This window comes from Lathamus discolor, chromosome 1 (assembly GCF_037157495.1).
Source record: "Lathamus discolor isolate bLatDis1 chromosome 1, bLatDis1.hap1, whole genome shotgun sequence".
Lineage (NCBI taxonomy): Eukaryota > Metazoa > Chordata > Aves > Psittaciformes > Psittacidae > Lathamus > Lathamus discolor.
The window spans coordinates 106180834-106201590 of NC_088884.1; the positions used below are offsets into that span (position 1 = coordinate 106180834).

At 36.9% G+C, this 20757-nt stretch overlaps 1 long non-coding RNA gene across 4 annotated transcripts; it reads right to left on the reverse strand.

Moving 5' to 3' along the window:
• Positions 1 to 1710: 1710 nt before the first annotated feature.
• LOC136007298 (uncharacterized) lies at positions 1711 to 6519 on the reverse strand. Of its 4 annotated transcripts, none has more exons than XR_010609591.1 (4): positions 6049 to 6119; positions 4135 to 4216; positions 3645 to 4033; positions 1711 to 3216 (listed from the first exon to the last, which is right to left on the reverse strand). It is a non-coding gene; the product is annotated as an uncharacterized LOC136007298 (long non-coding RNA). The 4 variants fall into 4 exon arrangements; XR_010609593.1 differs by adding an exon at positions 5203 to 5220 and having other exon boundaries at positions 1711 to 4033; positions 6049 to 6077; XR_010609592.1 differs by lacking the exon at positions 6049 to 6119 and adding an exon at positions 6491 to 6519 and having other exon boundaries at positions 1711 to 4033.
• Positions 6520 to 20757: the final 14238 nt, after the last annotated feature.

The window sequence follows — 20757 nt, forward strand, 5'->3', positions numbered from 1 at the left end:
GCCTATCTGCATACGGGAGGTGCTCCAGTCCCCTGATCATCCTCGTGGCCCTCCTCTGGACTTGTTCCAGCAGTTCCATGTCCTTTTTATGTTGAGGACACCAGAACTGCACACAATACTGCAGGTGAGGTCTCACAAGAGCTCTTGTTATCCCACTTTTTTATTCCCTTTTCCTCTGCCATAGGAGTCTTCAGATTAGCAGTCACTTTACCACAGAGAACAACTGATTTTTAAACTAAAATATGGACCACAATGATAAAAAGAAACTATTCATGTTCTTCTTTGCCTTTCAATGTATTAACCATACCTCCCCAATATATCAGGTCATGTTACAGAGCAGTAAAACCTATACACATAAACAATTGATCACTTGGTTTCCTAGTTATTCTAAATGTCAGACCTTGCTGTGATCCAACTTCCTAACCCAAATGTCAAGCTACCAAAAGATTGAAAACACATATCTACCCCATTCTGTTAATTTTCCCTCTACATTTAAATGGAAACCAGAAAGGGGGAAAAAAAAAAAAAAGACATCAAAACTATAGAGGTCCTTAAAAAAGTAGCAGGAATTGAGTGGAAAAATAAGTAAGGCTTCTATAGATTTATAGTGGCATACAGTGAGTATTGTCACATACTTCCATGGCTAAATGGTTTCAGATTTCATTCATGGCTCTTCTGAAAGAAAACCTGAATGTTTGCAGAAAAGTGATATGCATGCTACATGCTGTATGTTTTGTTAAAGAGATAGGGCTGGTATAAAGAGGAAGTGGCATTGCTCCTGGTCTCAGTCTTAATCTTCTGGGTGTGAGGAAGTAGCAGGAATCATTTTTTTGTGAGAGCAGGTTAACTCCTGACAGGTTGTCCTGTTAGATAATTTCTACCCCTAAGTGAAGCTTCTCTCTGGGGAGACCTTACTGCAGACATTCAGTTCTTAAAAGTGACCTGTAAGAAAGATAGGGAGAGAATTTTTAGCAGGGCCTGTTGCAGTAGGATGAGGGGTAATGGTTTTAAACTAAAAGAGGGGAGATTCAGGCTGGGTGTGCAGAAAGTTATTTACAATGAGGGTGGTAAAATACACACACAGGTTGCCAGAGTGGTGGTGGATGCGCCATCTCTGGAGAGATTCGAAGCCAGGCTGGCTGTGGTTCTGAGCAACCTTATCTAGTTGAAGATGTCCCTGCTCACTGCAGGGGCATTGGACAAGATGAGCATTGAAGATTGTTTCCAACCCAAACTATTTTATGATCCTGTGGAAAACCTTCTGGAAAAAAACATAGAGCAAGCAGCTGGACACAGTCTTAAGAAAGACTGCAGTTAAATTAATGCTAGAAGGCAGCCACCATTTTTATGCTGCTGTCTCCTCATTTTCTTTCCTGAGAAGGCTGAAAAATGTTTTTTATTGTCACATAAATTGCTTCGTACTTTCACTGTTAACAATCAGTTCCTACAGATTAGTAAGAATCAGGTCTGAAAGACCATCCTTTGTAGTTGTCTTCTCTCCAATTTCTTTATTAAAAATAGCTCTCAATAAGCTGCTCAATTTGCATTCCCAGCAGATCCAGACAAACTCCATGCCCAGCTACTCTCACACTTCAAATAATATTCTACTTGCTCAAGAAAATTCCCTACAACTCCTTACCTTAAGTAGTCTGAAGTAAACTCTTACCTTCACAGAGCCCTTATCTTTTTCCTTTTTTTTACATTGTCCAAATGCTTTACACTTCAGTGTATAAGTTCTTGATACACACAGGTAATTGACAACTGTTTATTGTCACTTCTTTACCTTGGTCATCCTTGATACAATTCAGTATTGGTAGTGACAGCAATGTTGTGGACCATTAGTGCTGCTGACAGTGCAGTCCCTACATGACTATAGATATAACAGATATAGCACATTTCATCAGGGAATTTTTGCAGTAAAACTGAGGTTATCACTACATGTTGCAGCAAAGTGAGGTAAAAGCAGTTGTCTGTTGTTTCATACAGGCCTGTATGATTTCTTTTTCTCCTCTTTCATTATAATCAGCTCCTGGACTTGCACAGAGTCAAAATGAGGATTAATTAGTGTAACAACATTTTCATACTAAGAAAGAAAGAGACAATGCAGAGTTAACACATATGAGACATCTCAGAACTTTGAAGAGGGCTTTCTGCTAAAATGTGTGAGTATGTCTCAGGTATTTTAGAGACTGTTTCTACGAGCTCAGAGGGTATGCATTAGAAATACACACATGTAAGCAGATACATACAAGCACACATAAATTCAACAGTGTACCAGGGAAAAATGGTCACAGCTTTAATTTGGTGTCTGGGCAAGGTGACAGACATTGAAAAAAAGATCTACAGTTTATGTCTCTGTGGACTTCAGAAAAACAAAAACCAGATTAAGAAAGTCACACGTTTATATTGTTGAACAAGTGGTGAAACAGGCATGTCACGTTTTCCATGAGATCACATGTGCTAGCATGGTTTATTTTTCCAAGAAAAAAAAAAAAAATAAAATAAACACAGTAATTTTGGACCAGCAGTCTCTTTAGCCTGAGATTTTGGAAAAAAAAAAAAATAAAAAAAACCCCAAGCAACAACTTTTTATTTTTTGAAGGAAGTTCACACTTAGAAAGTGCAAGTACTATGGCAACCCATGCATATTATTAGCATAACAAAAAGCCTTCTTTAAAATACACTGAGAAGAATGTTATGCTGATATATTTGTAAAAGACTACCTAAATTTCTTTATGTGAGAAAGCTTGGTTTGGAAATTAAATGAAAGTCCATAAATCTTAAATCACAGTTTGAATTAAGTGATGCCTAGCAATGAACAAAATTCTCTCTGCTAATGGATATTGTGTAGCCTTTGTGGAATAATGGTAGTAGCCTTGTTTTTCCTTCCTATAAAGAAGGAACTCATACTAGTAACCTAACATAAATAATACCAACTGGCAATAGCATCAGTGCTTTCTGAATGGGAAGTGAAAAGAAGTACAGTCCAAGAGTGGTATTTGCGAATTGGTTATTGAGTACTTGACCAAACGAATAGCACCAGCACCATTTCTGTTGGTGCTGTATCAATTCTTGAACTCTGCACTTTGAATTTTCACTGGTACCTTGCTTCATACAATTGGATGCTTTCCTCTTGCTCTCTTCTCTCCTGGCTGCATGTGAATGATACGCAAATGTTTTGCCAAATACTGAGATTTTGCCAGTTACACAACGTACCTATGGAGATGTGGGAGACACTGCATTAAACAAGTCATAAGCTTCCTCTCACACCCTGGACAGTCTTTAAAAAACTTGCAGAATTCCACGTCAGCTACCAAAGGTCAAGCTCAGCTAATATATCTCACTGCAATTAGTGAGAACTAATTTAGGAAGAAGGCTCAAGGTCTTCAGCTACCCTTTGATAGTCTGTTGCAGCATGTTCTTCCACTCATACTACAAGGCTGCACAGCCACTAGCTCTTTTTTCCCTTCCCCATCCACAGCTGGATTTAGCCCTTCATATCACGGCCAAATTATCATCAAAAGCTCTGTTTGTTAGACCTACCCCTATTTCTATTAGCCTCCAGTATCTTATGACATACTGATTTGCATAAGATTAATAAAAAAACCCAACAAAACAACAATGCAATGTGTTGACTTACTTACTTATGCAATTAACTTCAGCTTTTCACCTACTGATGTAGCTGAGATGGCTTCCCAGACACTGCTGGCTTGGAAACACAGCCAAGCGGTTAGAGGTTATGACATATTTTGCAGTTGAGAAGTGACTTTGTAAGAGCAACATATTTTTGATGTGATCCTTGTGGAAGTACTTTTGTATGCTGGTCTTCATACAGCTAGAGGCCATTTTGGTATCTGCAGAGCTCCAATGACAGCTTGTGCTCTTATCTTCTGCCTCCCATGTTATTAAAATAAGCAAGCAAAAGTTTCTGTAGACAGAAGGGCTCTCAATTATTAGAAATTTCACTGCATTGTCCAGACAGCAGCTCTGTTTGCAGACTATCCAAATTGTTCCATGATACTTTGGCAGATCTCTAATTCACAAGAGAGGAAAAATTCTGTAAAATGTACAGCATGAACTTGTGAAGCTGTATTTCTTAACAACAGAGCTGACTCACATTCATTCATTACTTACTCCTTATGGTGGGCTGTTGCTGGAATTCAGTTCCACATAGCAGGATAGGCTGCAGGGAAGTGCTCAACATTCATTTACAATGCTGACAGAGACATGCAAAAGTGAAACAGTTTATTAGGAAGGCAGGCTATTCCTTAGACCTGCATACTCAAAAGTGTAACTTTCAGCATCTCCCTCTTACCACATCTTTGGCTGAAGACATCTTGTTTACTCAACTTTTGGAGTATTAAAATAAAGGGGACAAATGAAAAAAGAAAAAGTTGGCAAAAGAGTTAGTTTTTTTTTGTTTCTGTGTTTTGGTTTTTTTTTTAACAGAGTACACAACTGAATGTGACAAACAAAGGACATTATAGAGAGATAATTCATTTGTCCATCAATCCACAAATCAAGTGAACACTGCTCTACACTTGGCCTGTTCTTTGCTGTGCAAGGACTTTGTGGTTTAAAGGAGGTTCAGAATTAACAAGTCTTCCATGCTGAAGTTTCCGATGGGATTTAGGTCCCAGAATCTAAACTGTATGTCAGATACCATCCTGGTTGCTCAGAATGCCCAGAAATTTCCCCCTGCAGAGTCTAGGACACCAAAAGAGGGTGTTGTATGTGCTTACATGCTCCTGTGGAGGAAGCTGTCATACCCATGAGGTTGCTCCAACAGGTGCCAAAATCCATATAGGTCTTACCATCATATATAATACCTTACTTCAGGTTATGTCCTCTGACACAATAGGTGCTCACCTACAGACACAGTACCAGACACAGTACCAGCTACACAGGACAAGCATACACAGACAGGAACGGCAAATGCAGCAGCCACCCACTCACATATGCCATGAGCTGGAAACTGCCAACCCATGGCCAAACAATCTGTTGCTATAACTACAGCCCAGTTCTCCCCCACTTCAAGCCTCCACATTCCCACCTACATGTGAATCTTGCTGCCAGTTCACAAGGTCTCTTTTCTCCTGCCACCACGAAACTAGGGTCAGCTTGGTTCAGGAACACATTATCTCAGCTTATTAAATTAAGTCCAAAAATGCTGCAGCGCTGAGAACCTGGTCCTATACATACCTGTACATACCAAGCAGCCTAAGGGAAAAGAATGGGAGAAAGATTTTAAAAAGTGATCAAGCCTGAATCCCTTCAGGAGAAAAAGTGAAGAGAAGAATCAAAAGAAACCTACTATGACAAAACATTACAAGAAGTTACTGAAGAAGTTCTCCCAGTTCTTTTTTCTTCATCAGAAGCATAGCATCTACAATCTGGGAACTGAGTTATCCCAGAGTGGTATTAGAGCAGGCAGCCCTAGTGCTGCTTTATTCTTGTGGTTGTCAGCTCACATTGTGTCACAAATTGTCAGGACAAAGGCGATAGAGACAAAACGATCTTATTCTCCCCAAAAAATTGCTGAGGAGTCTCAAACAAATTAGTACCCTGATTCAGATTTGGGACACATTAACACAAGTGAAAATTGGTCATTTATGTCTATTAACATAAGCACAGGGTATCACATGAAATGCGTTTTATGCATTTACTGAAGCAGGATGAAAAATATAACTTAAGTGTATTATTAGAGCTCTCTGATGTGGCAACAAACTCAGAAAAACTCTACTTTCAGAAGCAAAGGTACTGCTGTGGTTTAACACTGCCAACAACTAAACCTCACACAGCTGCTATCTCAGCCTCCACAGTGAGACGGGGAGAGAAATGGAAGAGTAAAAGTGAGAAATCTCGTGTTGAGACAAAAACAGTTTAGCAGCTAAAGCAAAAGCTGTGTGCACAAGCAAAGCAAAGCAAAGCAAAGCAAAGAATTCATTCACCACCAGCAGGCAGGTGTGAAGCCATCTCCAAGAAAGCAGAAATCCACCATCCATAACAATTACTTGGAAAAACAACACCACTTCAGACACTACCCACCTTCCTTTCTTCTAACTGTGTGCCAAGCATGACCTCATACTGTGGGGGAATATCCATTTGGTCAGTTGGGGTCAGCTGTCCCAGCTGTGTCTCATCCTAGCTTCTTATGCACCTGCAGCTTACTTGTTGGCTGGGCAGTGTGAGGAGCGGAAAAGGCCTTGACTCTGTGTAAGCACTGCTCACAGATAATTAAAATATCCCTGTGTAATCAAGTCTGTTTTCAGCACAAATCCAAAACATAACCCCATACCAGCTACTGTGTGTAAAATTAACTCTACCCCAGCCAAAACCAGCGCAGATACCGAGGGAAACATGTTACCATGAAATTAGGACTTAAACCGAGGAGAACAGCTCACAGTTCTGTGCAAACTTAATTTCACTTCAGGAACACTCAGTTATCATTATGCTGTAGATATAAAAAAGCAGTACTTTGGGTACTTACATGTTAACCAAGTTTAGAGCAAAATTAAATGTAATTAGAAGGTCCATGGTCTTAGACCGTGAAAATTCAGGGTATTCCATCTATGCAAAACTTCATCCCAAATGGGTCATTTTAATCAAATATCTTCTGTTAATTAGCTTCATGAACTCCATCTGCTAAATTGAGAGTCGTTTGTCTCTGTGCATTTCCAGTATTCTGAGCAATAGACTATAAGTAACTATTCAAATGATGCATCTTCTATAGCATAAACCCCTGAAATACTGATGTATGGCAGAAGTTATTAACATTTCACACACAATAACTTAAAAAGAATACATATTAGCTTATGTATTTACTGAACACATGTAGGCAGGGTTCTGATTACCATCAGTTAAAGTCTTTATCAAAGTAGGTACAATTTTTAAATGCATTAATATCATAGCTAAAGTCTTCTTTTCTTGTTTTTTTTTTTTTCTCCTGAAATGATATAGGGTTTGAATAACCAAAATAATAGACCTTCTAGAAGATTCTGGCTGCTGCTGCTGCTAAAGAAGTGGTCTCACCATTAATGGCTTTTTTAGTCTTAACTGCAGTAGGTCCTTCAGCCACAGCTACAGCACCTTGCTTCAAGACATTTAAGAACACACTGACAAAGCGCATCGAGTCATAGTTCAGAGATCCAGGCCACCTTGGAGGCTTGCTCAGTGATATTCACATAGTGCTATGCTAAGTATATATGGAAATAATAGGGCAAATTTGCTCAGGCAGAGCTTCTGGCTCTAGTAACAAGTATCTGTATACCCTAGAAAGGAATTGCCAGCACCTGGCCAGATATACAGGTGAAAAGCTGAGGAAGGGGTAAGAGCTCTATTACCTCACTAGCTGGGCTTGTGAGTGTATCTGACAGATGCAGAAATAAACCCTGTCTCTGCTCTGCTTCTTTGTGCTGGTCTTTAACAATGGGTAAAACAATGTTTTTCAGCAAAGTAGTCTTATGATTTCGTCCTATAAATATTTACTCAGAGGTTCACCCACCAAAACAGTCCATATCTATGTTTCAATTTAAGCACATGGTGAAAATGTACAAAGGTGCATATTTGTTATGTCTTCTAGATAATCAGATTACATATTCCCATAGCCCTATATTTCTGCTTATAAAGTTGCCTTAATTTTAACTATGGTTCAACTGAAAAAAATAAAACATGAAGAAAAATAAAACTATTTTCATCCCATTGCATTTCTACATGCTATGGTATACATATGATAAGACTCATGCAATTTGGCAACAGCAAAGATAAATCAATCTCACACTGCCTAGAAAATCCTGTCTTTCACAATTTGCCATTTTTTTTTTTGCAGCAATTCAGCATAATTTTGAAAATTCAGAAAAAGAAGCTTGCTTTCTAAACATGGAATTACCATCTAATATAGTGTCATTTCACACAATACTATCATGGAGAAACATACTTTGAGCAAAGCAGTACAAGGAGTTTGGCCAGAGCCCATCTGTTATTGATCTTAATAACAACTCTTAAAATATCAGTTTATATGTACAAAAACCTAACGAGCTGTACAGTGATCACTTACAGAGACGGGAATTGGTGTTGGCAAAATGGAGAGGAGGAAAATATGATTGTTTCTCAGCCATAACTGATGAGGTTTTACCACAGAGAAACTGCAGAGACAATGTTGCGTTTCCCCTGGTGGGCTAGAGATTTGTTCAGAATAAAGGTTACTGCCGTTCATTCTAACAAAATGAGTATTATATGCATCATAACTACCAGGCAAGATGTAGCTGAATGTACTTTTGTTAAGCATGATAAAGGGCATGAGAAATTTAGGAATAAGGAGGTCTGTTTGGTACAGACTAGGTAACCTCCTGAAATATATCATTTTCCCAAGGCAGTAGGAACTTGCTGTTAGAATAACCCTGATATTTTGCCCTTAGAAATCCTGCAGTGCAGACAATCACAAACATTTTATTACCTTCCAATTGAAAAAGTGCTTGCCAGGACTGGTGTGCACCTTCTCCAGGCACTTTACTACCCTGACTAAAAAATATATTCTAACATCTCTATGGGGGCATTGACGAGGGTATGCTTCATTGAGACTGACTTACTTACTGAGTACATCTTAAATGGGGGATCTGATTTGGTTTGCTCTTGATGCTTCCCTGGGGCAACACAGCTTTGCTCTGATTCTGAAAATATGAAAACATGCTATGCTGCATGAAACCAGCACAATCTAGGCCTAAATAGGCAGTTCCTCTAGAAAAAAAAAAAAAAAAAAAAAAAAAAAAAGAGACACCTGCTGCTTTATGATCTAGTCCTTTCACACTGATCTGACACAAAAAGAAAGAACAATCTTAGAAGATGAAAATTCACCTGAGTTTAATGATGTGATGACTCTGGGCTTTGATCATAGCAATTTAGCTGCCTACAGAGTCTTAGCATTCCACTGGCAGGGTTTCTACACTGTATTTTGAACTAGAAACCAAAGATAGACTGCTTTGTTCACCTATGCACAGATGTGTCTTTCTGAAAGTCTGAAATTTAAAGTTACTGTGCCCATGTAACTTTACAATAGGAAAAAGGCAAAATAAAGTAGTCCAGGTGATTTTGTTTCTAGGTGATTTTGTTGAAATCTAATTACATGAGTATTAGTGTGTGTTCTTTTATATTATGGTGAGTATATAAAGATACATCATGGAATAATTAATGAAAATATAATATTGCAAACTGTTTTTTTCTAGACTTCATGTTCACTGTAATAAGCCTGAAAAATTGCATTCATGCTTTTTAACATGAGCAATATAATGAATTTTGCCTCCCAGTTATCAAAAAAATCAAGACTCGGGAAGATACCCAGTAAGGGAAATTATAGACCACATAAAGTTAAACTTTTTCCAGGTTTAAGTGAGTCTGGGTGTCTGAAGAAAAAATGTCAGGCAAGTTTAGCAAAGGACAGTGCTGTAAGTAACATCTCTAACAAAAAACTTTCTAACACTTTCTATATATTTGCAATTAACTTATTTGGAGTTTGAACCAATGCATAGCTGAGTATTTCAGTTGTTTCACAACAAGGTGCTGTGGGAAAGATGACAAAACAGAATTTCTTGGCAAACTGGAAAATCTCAAGGAAGTAGGACATTACCATTCTGAGAATTCATCACCACCACTTAGTGTTTAAAAAAAACCTAAGAAAAGCACGTACCACATGTTGAGACTGCTGTTCCCTATGAAAAAGATGATGGACCAGACTTCTCTGCTAGTAAATGAGCAGAGCCTATTTAAATTATTTGTATTAGCAGTAAATATAAGTGCTTTCATTCACCTCAGGCAGGGCAGGGAAAATTAAAAAAGTTCTACACTATCTGTTTAAAAAATGAAGCAAAATCATTGTGCTGTTCTTACCCTCACCTTCCCTACAGATCCCAGAGGGACTGGAAGCAGCAGTAATAAAGAATGAGGGGCAAACAATTCTTCAAAATTACTTTGAAAAATTAATAAGACCAATGACCTTAAAGCAACCATGTCATCAATGAACTTTGCTTCCTATTCTTTAATGGGATATCCTTTATCCATTTATATCCTTTCAGTCTATAAATGAACCTTTCCTCCACTCTCATGGCAATGTTCCTTTAATGAGTTTTGGCATGGAAACTTGTTAAAGGCTTTTCAAAAATCTGTATATATTTTGTCCATATGCTTGCTAACATCCTCATTACAACTCTTCCTGTCTGCTGTAAATAAGTACCATGAAATTAAAAAGCATTCCAGAACTTTTGAATCTGCCCGGGAACAGAGGATTTTCAATTATAGTGGGAGATATGTGTGGCAGTCCTGAGACAAAGAAGCATACTACAGAACGGCTTTTAATTTCAGAACATTGCCAGTTGTAAAATTTACACTCTGCCAGCAGCGATGATGTAAGAATCAAAACACAATATTTTTATAATTACCAATAATGTAATTAAAATTTTAGAACAAAAGGGGGACTGTGCTGGGACAGAGCACAGATGTTCTTCAGTAGACAATTCATGGCTAAGGAGAGCATATAAGGAACATGGGAAGTATAAAATGATGCTTCACCTGCGTACATTGTTCCAAGTGTCTGCACTCTATAAATCGCTAGAGGCAACGTCTTAGTTTCAAAATAATGTTTAATGCTATTTATATTTTTTCCCTAGTATTATGTAAAATCACATTTTAATTGCATTTAGAATAAAATGGAAAAAAACCTTTCTGCAACATAAAATTCCATGGTTTAACTTACTTTATTTAAGAAACGGATTCACTGTGTGTACTGGAAATCTGCTGCCTGTAATGGAAGAAGAGCAAAGATCCTTATTTCCCTTTCAAACCCCACATGTTTTTGTATATATGCTCTGTAATGCCCTTCTTCAGCTTTCATTTTTCCAAGTGAATGAGAACAAGTCTATTTAACTAGCTCTCAGACAAAGTCTGTTTCATGTCATTGACCACCCTTGTTCTTCGTCTACCTTCCCTAGCTCTAGAAATTCCTTTCTTAGACAAGGCAAAGAAAATAACATACTGTCATGAGGCAGGCATAATAAATTAAAGTGACACAGTGATATATTCTATTTTTCCCTTAATTTTCCCCCCAAAATCTCTAACATTCTGAACAGTGATAAATATATGAGGTTTTAGAAGATTCTAGATACGAAACTCTGTGATGTCTTTATTGAGTAGCCCAGTTAGAGCACCCTAATATGCACATATACTTCTGAAACTGTTTTGCACATACATCACTTTGTACTTGTCAGCACTGAAATTCATTTGCCATTTCATTACCCAATACCTTAATCTTCACAGTTTAAGTTTTAATAATTATGAATTAATGTTGTCATCATAGTACTTACATTGCTTTACAGATCACTTATTAATATAATGAACAGCAAAATCTTTATACAGGATCTAGCTGCATATTTGGCAGTTGGAACTATATAACTTTAAGGTCCTTTGTATCCCAAGACATTCTATGATTCTGTGATATATCTGATGTAGAATCAGCCCTTTATCTCATAGCTTTTTAGTAACCATTTATCCAGAAGAAGATGCTTATTCTCTAAGAATACTTAGTCTTTAAAAATACTTAGTGAGGAGGTTCCATTTCAGGCACTTGGAAACCTGAGTGCAGAGCACCCATGGCCCTGCCTCGGGTTTACTGTTTCCTGTCAAGAAAAAGCACTTGGATTTGAGAGGCATTATTACCTCTGAAAAGGCCACACTGATTCTTCATCTGCTAAATATATTTATGTTTTTCTATTCTCTTTATTATAGTTGTTCCATCATATCTGCCACCAGTGGCGGAAGTCAGACTTCATTCGTAGTGCTCTAAATCTGTTTGGACCCCTCGTTTAAAATTTCATCATATTTTCTGCTTTCTATTTTCTTGAACATAAGCTGATTAGGACAATATGTTTCATACCATCATTAACACTTTGGGAAATTCTACTTCCAGTTTTCAGTAAATACCACCTGAACCTGGCAATTGAATATTCCCTATTTTATCAAATGTTTCCAGTGTTGTTTACACTGACGCTTCAATTTGAGGCAATGTCTCAGGCTATTATAAAAAGGCTGACAGACTCCTTCCTAACAAACACTGATAATAAATAATTTCTGCTTTAACATGGCTTTATCTTTTTTTTTTTTTTTAGTTTTCCTTTTGTTCATCACTCCTGTATCTAATCTACAGAGTGCTGGTATGTTTTCTGGGATTAATATGGTGGAAAAAAATATATCTACTAGAAATGTAATGTGTTTCAAAAGCTACTTCCCAACCTATTTTATGCCACCTGTTAGGACTTGACTGTATTTAAGTTGACAAACTTAATGATCTTTTCCACTTAATTTAAACTGAAATTGAGTGCAGAAGCTGTCTTTCCTGTGTTGTCTTAATCATACAATCATAGAATAGTTAGGGTTGGAAAGGACCTTTAGATTATCTAGTTCCAACCCCCCTGGCATGGGCAGAGACACCTCACTTGCCTTAGTGTTCTTTTATCTACTTTTTTGTGTTTAAAAACTTTCTTTGTTAGTCCAATTTCACTGCTAAGGAGAAAAGTGTTATGATGAGCTGCTTTTCATTCTGCTTTAGTTACTCATTTACACAAGCCTCCCAACCTTCATCCAGGATAAGGATAAATGTCATTTTTTATGATTGCAGTATCTGGAGATTTCAACATACCACTTACTGCTTTTTATTTACCATTAAGTTGAAAGGAATAATCAAAAGAACAGTAGCGTTGCTTATATGAAATAGCCAAAGCCACCAGATCTGAAAGCAAACCTATCTCTGGTTTCCACAGAAGGAATAGGTAGGCAAAGCCATACAAAACTAGGATTTGGGAGAGATCACAAAGATCTAATTAATCATTCTCACAGAAAATTACATGTAACTGAATGATGGATTTACCAATGTTTGTGGAAGGCATGCTGTCTGTCCCTAATCTTTGTGAGTACTATTGCACTACTACTAAGGTATGTATGCTTCACACGTATAACTGAAGGCTTTTCATACCATTATGGTGCTTTTTCAGTGGTACGAGAACTGGAGTGGTCCCTTAAAACATAAAGCTGCAAACAAAATTGAAATATCCTAATAAGCTTGAGTGGAATGTTTAAACAGAGAAGGAATTGAAGACAGACCCTGGATGTTTGCTTAACATCACCAGCACCAGAACAATAATAAATCTCTCTAGGAGAGTTTTGATGTGACATTAAACATGACCTTTTAAGTAACTGATTGAAATGAGATTCATTAAAAAAAAAAAGAAACAGACATATACAAAATGTCCAGTTAAATATTGCATCCATTAATATTAGTCTCTCTCAGTTTAAAAATCTCTCTGCTTTATATCTTTTTAAAAAAATACACTCTGCCTAAAGCAATGGTAAAAAATCAATTCTCCCCTACAAGTATTACATAGGCTACTTGGTAGCAAATAATCAAACAACTAATTTTTAAAGGCATGGCAATACAAAATCAACTAATAGACCGAACATTTTAGATGGAAGTGGAAGTCAATGAAATCGTGATAAACTAGGGATTTCCTGGGCAAAAAGCAAGAGGAACTAAAGAAATGTCAGGTCTCCTATTTTGCCACCTAGCACCCTGACACCATGAATTCATGTTTCCCTGTCAGACCAGCATTCTGTCCGTCTCTGTTGAGCAGTGCATGTTAAAGTATCCCACTCATAAGCAGTTCTCTACAAAACAGCAGATCTGAAGGGTTAGAGCCTCGCTAGGTTAAATATTACATTTTCAAAGACCACCTCTGAAATTTGGAAAACTGAATTTTATCACTTGCAACTGCATTCAAGAGTTTCAACTTTGAAAATCTGTCCAACAAAAATACAGGGTAAAATCACTCTGGAGGTCTCAGTTCTTTAAAATACCTCCCTCTATGAGCAGTGTAGCTCAGTTCCCTGCATTTGACAGTAAGCGTCAGAAGAAATATTTGGGTTTGTTTTTTGGTTGTTTTTTTTTTTTTTGGTTATTTTTTTCTCACATCCATGAATGGCCATGGTTTGGTAGCATTACCACAAAATCAAAACTGAGGATGCAAGTGCCTACGCTGAGCAGTACCCAAACTCTGTGACATCTGTTGATGATGACAGCCTGGTGCAAGAAAAATCCATCTACATGGATTTCTGTATTTGAGAGATTTAGAAACCAATCCCAAGTGAACTGGTGCATCGACACCACACAGTTTATGTGGTATAGTTAGTTCCTTGTACCAAAAATAGTTAATTTTATGTCATAGGTCCACAGATAAGTGCTCAGTACCTACTAAGCTGGCGTATGGCACTCTGAGCACCCCATCTAGAAAAAGAGGCACCATTATCTTCCTTGTCCTGCAATATGAAAGTCTTCTGCAATTTCAATGAAAGTACCTACAGCAATCACAGACAGAGTCCAAACTAGCTGTGTGTTAGAAAAAATGAAAGGATCAAGTCCCTCAGAAAAAACAGGTGGAATAGATGTCTAGCTTCCAAATCTCAACAATACATGTCAAGAGACAGCCTACTCAGCCGCTGCAACAAAGATGCATCTGCTGATGTGCTGAAGTGTGTATTTCAGTATCAACCCTAAAATATTTCAATATCAGCCCTTCAGCCTTAGAAGTTAGATTTCATGTATCTCTATGCTTAACTTGTAGTTGATCTTCAAAGTTGTACTTCAAAGAATTTTCATTTAGGGATTCAGAATATGAAGCACCACTTGGCTTCACAAGCTCAAGACACCAAGATGACTGCAAGTTTTAACTGGCACTGAATTTCAGGGAAAACTCTTGAAGACAGGAGCCATGCTAAACACTTTCTACGCATAAGGACAGATGCATTTTGCAGTAAGCAGTTTCTAGCTTCTTTTCCATAAGTAGTTCATAGGCTAGTAATTTGAAGATCATCATCCCTGAAGTGCTGGAACTGGAAATTATAGCACTCACGTACGTAGGTGAAAGCTATTCCAGGTCCACTGAATGAGTAGAACTTGTTCTAAAAACACTCGGCTTCTGACAAACTATATATATAGGGTTTTGTGTCATTTATTTAAATCACACAGAACACATTAAGAGCATAAACTTGTTTGGGATTTCTTATGCAATCTCCCAAACAATGAAGCACTATTTTCTGGTTTTAACTTTGCTTTTGAACCAAGTCAGAAATTATACCAATAAGATCTATCACATAGGTAAGGAAAAAGGAGAAGGTTGATAGGATGTGTTTCATGGTCTAAAAATACTTAGCAATTAATTCAGATTGCACTGTTTCATACTCTGAATTGTTCATAGAAGAAAGGGCAAGCTTATTTGGGAGAATAACTGAATGAATAAAGAGAAAAAAAAATTACCTACAGTTTCTTGCCCTGATTTTTTAACTTATTTTAATTCAAAGGAATCAACTCTTACTCATTCCTGGAAGTTTCATAAAAAATATTTGAATATAATGTATTAATTTTATGAAGTCATATAACTTTGTTCCAACTACATAAAGGAAAGCTGACATTGTATGCCCAGGTGATGAATTTACTCAGTTGTAAAATCAGGAACAGAGAACAAGAGTGCTTTGAGGCCCTAAGCAAGAAAAAACAGAATACGATTTGAAAGGAAAGAAAGGTTCTGTGAGTGATTTACGATTATGGCTTGTACTTCAGCAGGTAGTATATCATGTATTAATTTGTAGGATGCTCTGGACCACACTAACAAAGCCAGTAAATACAAATGGCCTTCACATTTGGGGATTTAATCTAAACTATGAGATGTTCGAGAATAAAACTATTTTTAAATGTTTCTTATTTTGTTACAGAGAAAGAACCATGCTCTTTAATTATCCTCAAATAGGGATGTGAGATGGCTATGGAAGAAAGCTTTTCCAAGGGATTTTTTTTTTTTTTTTTTTTTTTACTAAAAGGTGGTAACCTATTGATTGACTAAGCTAGATTCTTATTGAAAACAAGTCAAATTTTGATCTATGCAGTCACTATTTGACCTTTATAAATCAAAAAACAAACTGTAGTGGAAGGCTCCAAAGCATATTCACACTTTAAATACCACTCAGAAGTTACTGCTGCAGCCCCGTGGCAGCGCTTCAGCAGCTACATGCAATGAAATCAGATCCAGCAGATCCCTTGATCATAAAAAGAGACAGAGTAAGATAGAGACAGTAACATATTATTTAGATCACAGCACGTAAATAACCTTCCATAACTTCCTACAAACATGGAACCAACCAACAACTGATGTGCTTCTGCACACATGAATATTTTGAATGCTTTAAAATACAGTATGATTCCACAAGAAAAAGACAGATGAACAGCCTGGCTTCCATTCTCTTTACAATGAAATCTCTTCACGCAACATACAATGGCCAATATAATGGAGGGGTTTAGATGTGTCAGATAAAATGACTCAATATGCTAAAATTTTCATAAAAGGGGAGAAAAGTTAACCTTTTCTAAGTACAGATACTAGGAAGCTTTTGTTAGATAGGAAAAGGAAATCTGTGATATGTCAGGAAGGAAAAGCTTGTGAGAAAGCTCTTTCTCACTGAGCATGATCTGAGTAGAGCAAGCTGATATCTCATGAGTCGTCCTCCACTCCAGGCAGTGAAGCACAACAAAAACACAGATATAAAATTGCTTAAATCCTCAAGCATAAAGGATAACATATGTACTACTTATAAAAGTCTCAGAAGTTTGAAGTTCTCTGAAGGGCTGTTTATGCAACAAAGAGCAGTCCTTATTTCCATTCACATTTAAGAAAAGGTATTACATATTTCCTTCCTTTCATAGAAATATATGTAATTAAAGGCCATGTCATATGAAAACTGTATTCTTCTGGCCCTTAATTTCCTTCCATACATATTTTTAATTTATTCATGGTGTTGTGCTTTTGGGTTTTTTTTTCAATTATTTTTTCAGAAATCTGAAAGCAGCTACCAAGTTCCTAATCATGGTCTGATTGCAGTTGTTCTGAAATTGTCTTCTCTTATGACTTAAATTTCTTAGACTACTTAAATTTCCTCTCATATTCATTTTCAAGATGCAGACAAAGTAACAGGAAAAAGGGACTAAACCAGCACAGGAATCAGGTAATGTAATTCTGGAAGAACACATGCACTCGATAGAAGAGCAAATGGTCTGTGTTTCAAGCTGGGAATGTTTTTACTCAACTTGGAACTGAGTAGTCTGCCAAAATATATTACACATTTTTCTTCCAGTGACCCCATCTAATTTACTTCATGTTTTCAAATATAATTGAGACTGAGTAATTTTACAATAGGCCTTTCTGAAGGCAGCAAAAACGATTTCAAACTAAATCAGATGGTCCCCAAATGTGTTAGATCCTGAACTGGCTGAAATTTTGGTACTAGGTTTAAGAATATGCAGGAGTATTAGAGGAGATTAAGGAAATAGGTAGTACGAAATTGAAGTATGCCTACTTTGGAAAAAGATAATGAGATATGGCAAGACAGAGTAAAAGATGACAAGAGGTAACAGATAACCATTCCTGGTGCCATTGGTTATTCTCAAGTAATCTGCAACTGGGAACCTTTTACCGAGACAGATCCAAGAGATGAGGAATGTTAGACAAGGGAAAGAAAAAAGTATTTTCTTCGCTTTGTTTTAAACAGATACAGAATAAAAGTTGATTATTTTCTCCTCTGAATTATATAATTTGGTAATAAAGGCACACCTACCCAAGAATCTTTTGTTGTTCTTCTTCTTTTGTAACTGTTTGAAAAGTCCCCTTTATCTAGAATGCGTGAATTCAAGAAATGCAAATAAAATCTCTATAATCACAAACCTAAAATATATTGCCACATCACAAAGAGCTGCATTCAGAGGGAAAGCTGCAAGCAAAAATAAATGCCAACACTTGTCTGAATAGCTTCAGATTTTCAGTATTATCAGCTGTGTGTTCACCAGAGAATTATCTGGCTACTGGGATTTTATACAACTTTCAGCAAATTTAAGTTCCAAATGCAAACTGAACAGTTCAAGAAGGTTACATATGTTTCTTCTAGTGGACGCTAAAGGTCACAAAGTAATTCACAGATTGAATTAAATACACAGAGAAAGATCTCAAGGTGCAATAAAGACAGTTCTTTAAGTACTATTTCATGCTTCACATCATTCATTTTTTACAGACCATTACTCTGGTATTTCATAAGACGAGAAGCTCTGCTCAACATTAATTTGTAAAGAATTCCACAGGGCACTTAATTTAAAAGGCAAAGTTGCTAAGGAGACATAAGTTAAGGTTTTATTCTATTAATTATAACATTAGAGAGTATCACAAAACAGAGACTAGGCTTCTCATCTCGAAGCACAATATTAATTACCACTGCATCATAACGATGCTGTTGACTCAGTCAGGTGAGCCATTTCTAGAGATACTGACAAACTGACTTCACCAGACAGCTCTTTGCTTCTGGCTTCACTTGCATTCAAAGCTCAAACATCAGGAGTAACAATGAGAAAAGGCATGTCCATCATTTGACTTGGAACACGGAGATTAATTCTCTGAAGCTGACCTGAACTGTGAGCTTTAGCAAGATTTTTTTACCCCTCTGAGGCTCAGCCTTCCCAGTAGTCATCAGTTCTGGTTTTGTTGACAAGGTTGAAAATCACATAATCATCGAATAGTTTGGGTTGGACGCTAAGAAGCACGGAAAAACTTCTCAGCCATGTTACCTTTCCAGGGATAGTTTAATTGTATAAACCTCAATCCCAACTCTGCATGCAATCTCCAGAATGGACTCTTTCCTTACATTTAAATACACCTGAAAATTGACTCTGAGAAACTGTATATTTCTGTTGAAAATCTAGAGCTAAAACTCAGCTGTTCTTTTGTACACCTCACTTTCATACCATTTAAATTACTCAAGCCTTATTATTTAATATGTACAGTGACTAAAACAAGTAAAGAATTTAAAATCCAGAAATTAACAGAAGTGTTGTGAGACAATGAAATATCAAAAAATGTGATGAGGTCATTGATTAAAATGTTTCCTTCAGCAAACAGTAAATAAATGACAGAATGAACTCCCATTTGGCTCAGGAACTGAAGCCAGTGGGGCTTACATCAGTAGCTGCCAAAGAATCATTGATTATGAGGGATCAAACTCTTTGCTAGCTCACTAATATCAAAGCAAAGAGATTAATCATGGACTCCAATCCAGATAAAACTGTTGGAGGACCCATCACTGCTTTTGATCTATGAAGGCTAGATTTACCTTTGGCACTCCCAGTGATGAGGCTGGCAGAACAGCTTGGTCTCAAATAAATACATCCACTGCAGTTTTGCTAAAACCCCTCTAAGATTCTTAGTAGTTCCATAAAACTTTTTAAAGCCTTTTCGGGAATACAAAGTACTTTTTAATCTTTGTTTATCCTAATTCAGTTGTTATGAGAGGCAGTCAATTCACTGAAGAACAATTGGCTTAGACTTGTAATTACAGATTAGTCATGGGGCTACTGGAATGACTTGAAAATAGTATTACATTGCATGCTGTAAAGCAAAATAGAAAGAAACAACTGATGATTATAATCTCCTATTACACTGTCATGTTGAACTGACTTTACAAATCTTTGCTACAGCAACATGCCAAAGGTATAACCAGGATTTCCAAAGGATTATTCATTTTAATCAGGTCAATCACAATAAACTTCTTCAAAACAAGTTAGCTAAAGGGCTTGCTGATGAAATCTAGTTTAGGCATCTGATGCATTATTTTCTAGTGGGCAAGAGAGTTAGGGTTCTTAACAATACATAACTGACTGTCTATAAGGTTCCTTGATCCATAAAATCACAGCCAACAGACATTAGGCTGACAACTTCAAGTGTAACTCCTAACATTTTTTATGCTGAGCTTGAGACCTATCCTTTCTGTTTCTGTGAGACATCATAATGACACTATTTTCATACATAAGATAGCACTGTGTTCCTGGGAAGTGAAAAGTTATCCTTTCCAGTGGCTCACTACATACTCTGGGCACCAAGCTCCATTTTTTTTCTGACGAACTCAAGACTTCTATCACAACAGCAACTTGCATTGTTATGTTTTGTTATTGATACTTTCCTGCTGGAATCATAGAATCATAGAATGAGAAATAGCTTTCTCAAAAATACTCTCTTTGGCAAGAAATAGAACATACAGCACAGCTAATGTGGATAATAGCATGAGCTTGTGAGTTCTCTGTTATTCCTTCTCACACACCACCTTCTTCAAAAGTGCAGAAAAATTTTGACAGCTCAAGTCTATCGTATTTTTCACCAAAAAAACACCGTCAGTATTTTTTCCCACAAAGAGCAAATATTTCTTGCAGTTGTACATCACTTCCTGTCCATTTTTCTAAGTCTACATGATTTGTTTTCAAAACTAAAACTCTTTAAAGCCCACATTAACTCCACTGCATTTAAAATCCTCTACATGATTCTCTTCTATACAAGAAAATCACACATAGAAAAGGAACAAGAATGAATAAACTGCTCTCATTCATTTAGTTTCCTGTGTTGAAGCTTGTCAAAGTCCTGAAAACATTTCATGAGAAAGAAAAAGCTAAATAAATGCTCTACATCTTCAGAAATCATCTTTAGAAACTTGCAGCATACTAATTTAGCCTTATTCTCAGGGAGAGTGAAGCTACTCACTTCAGTAAAAGTGTTTCAGTTTCTGCACCAAAGAAACCCAAGAAGTCAAAAGTGTATATTTTTTTTTCTCTTTTTTAGTTTTATTTAAATTCTTCCCTGCTGT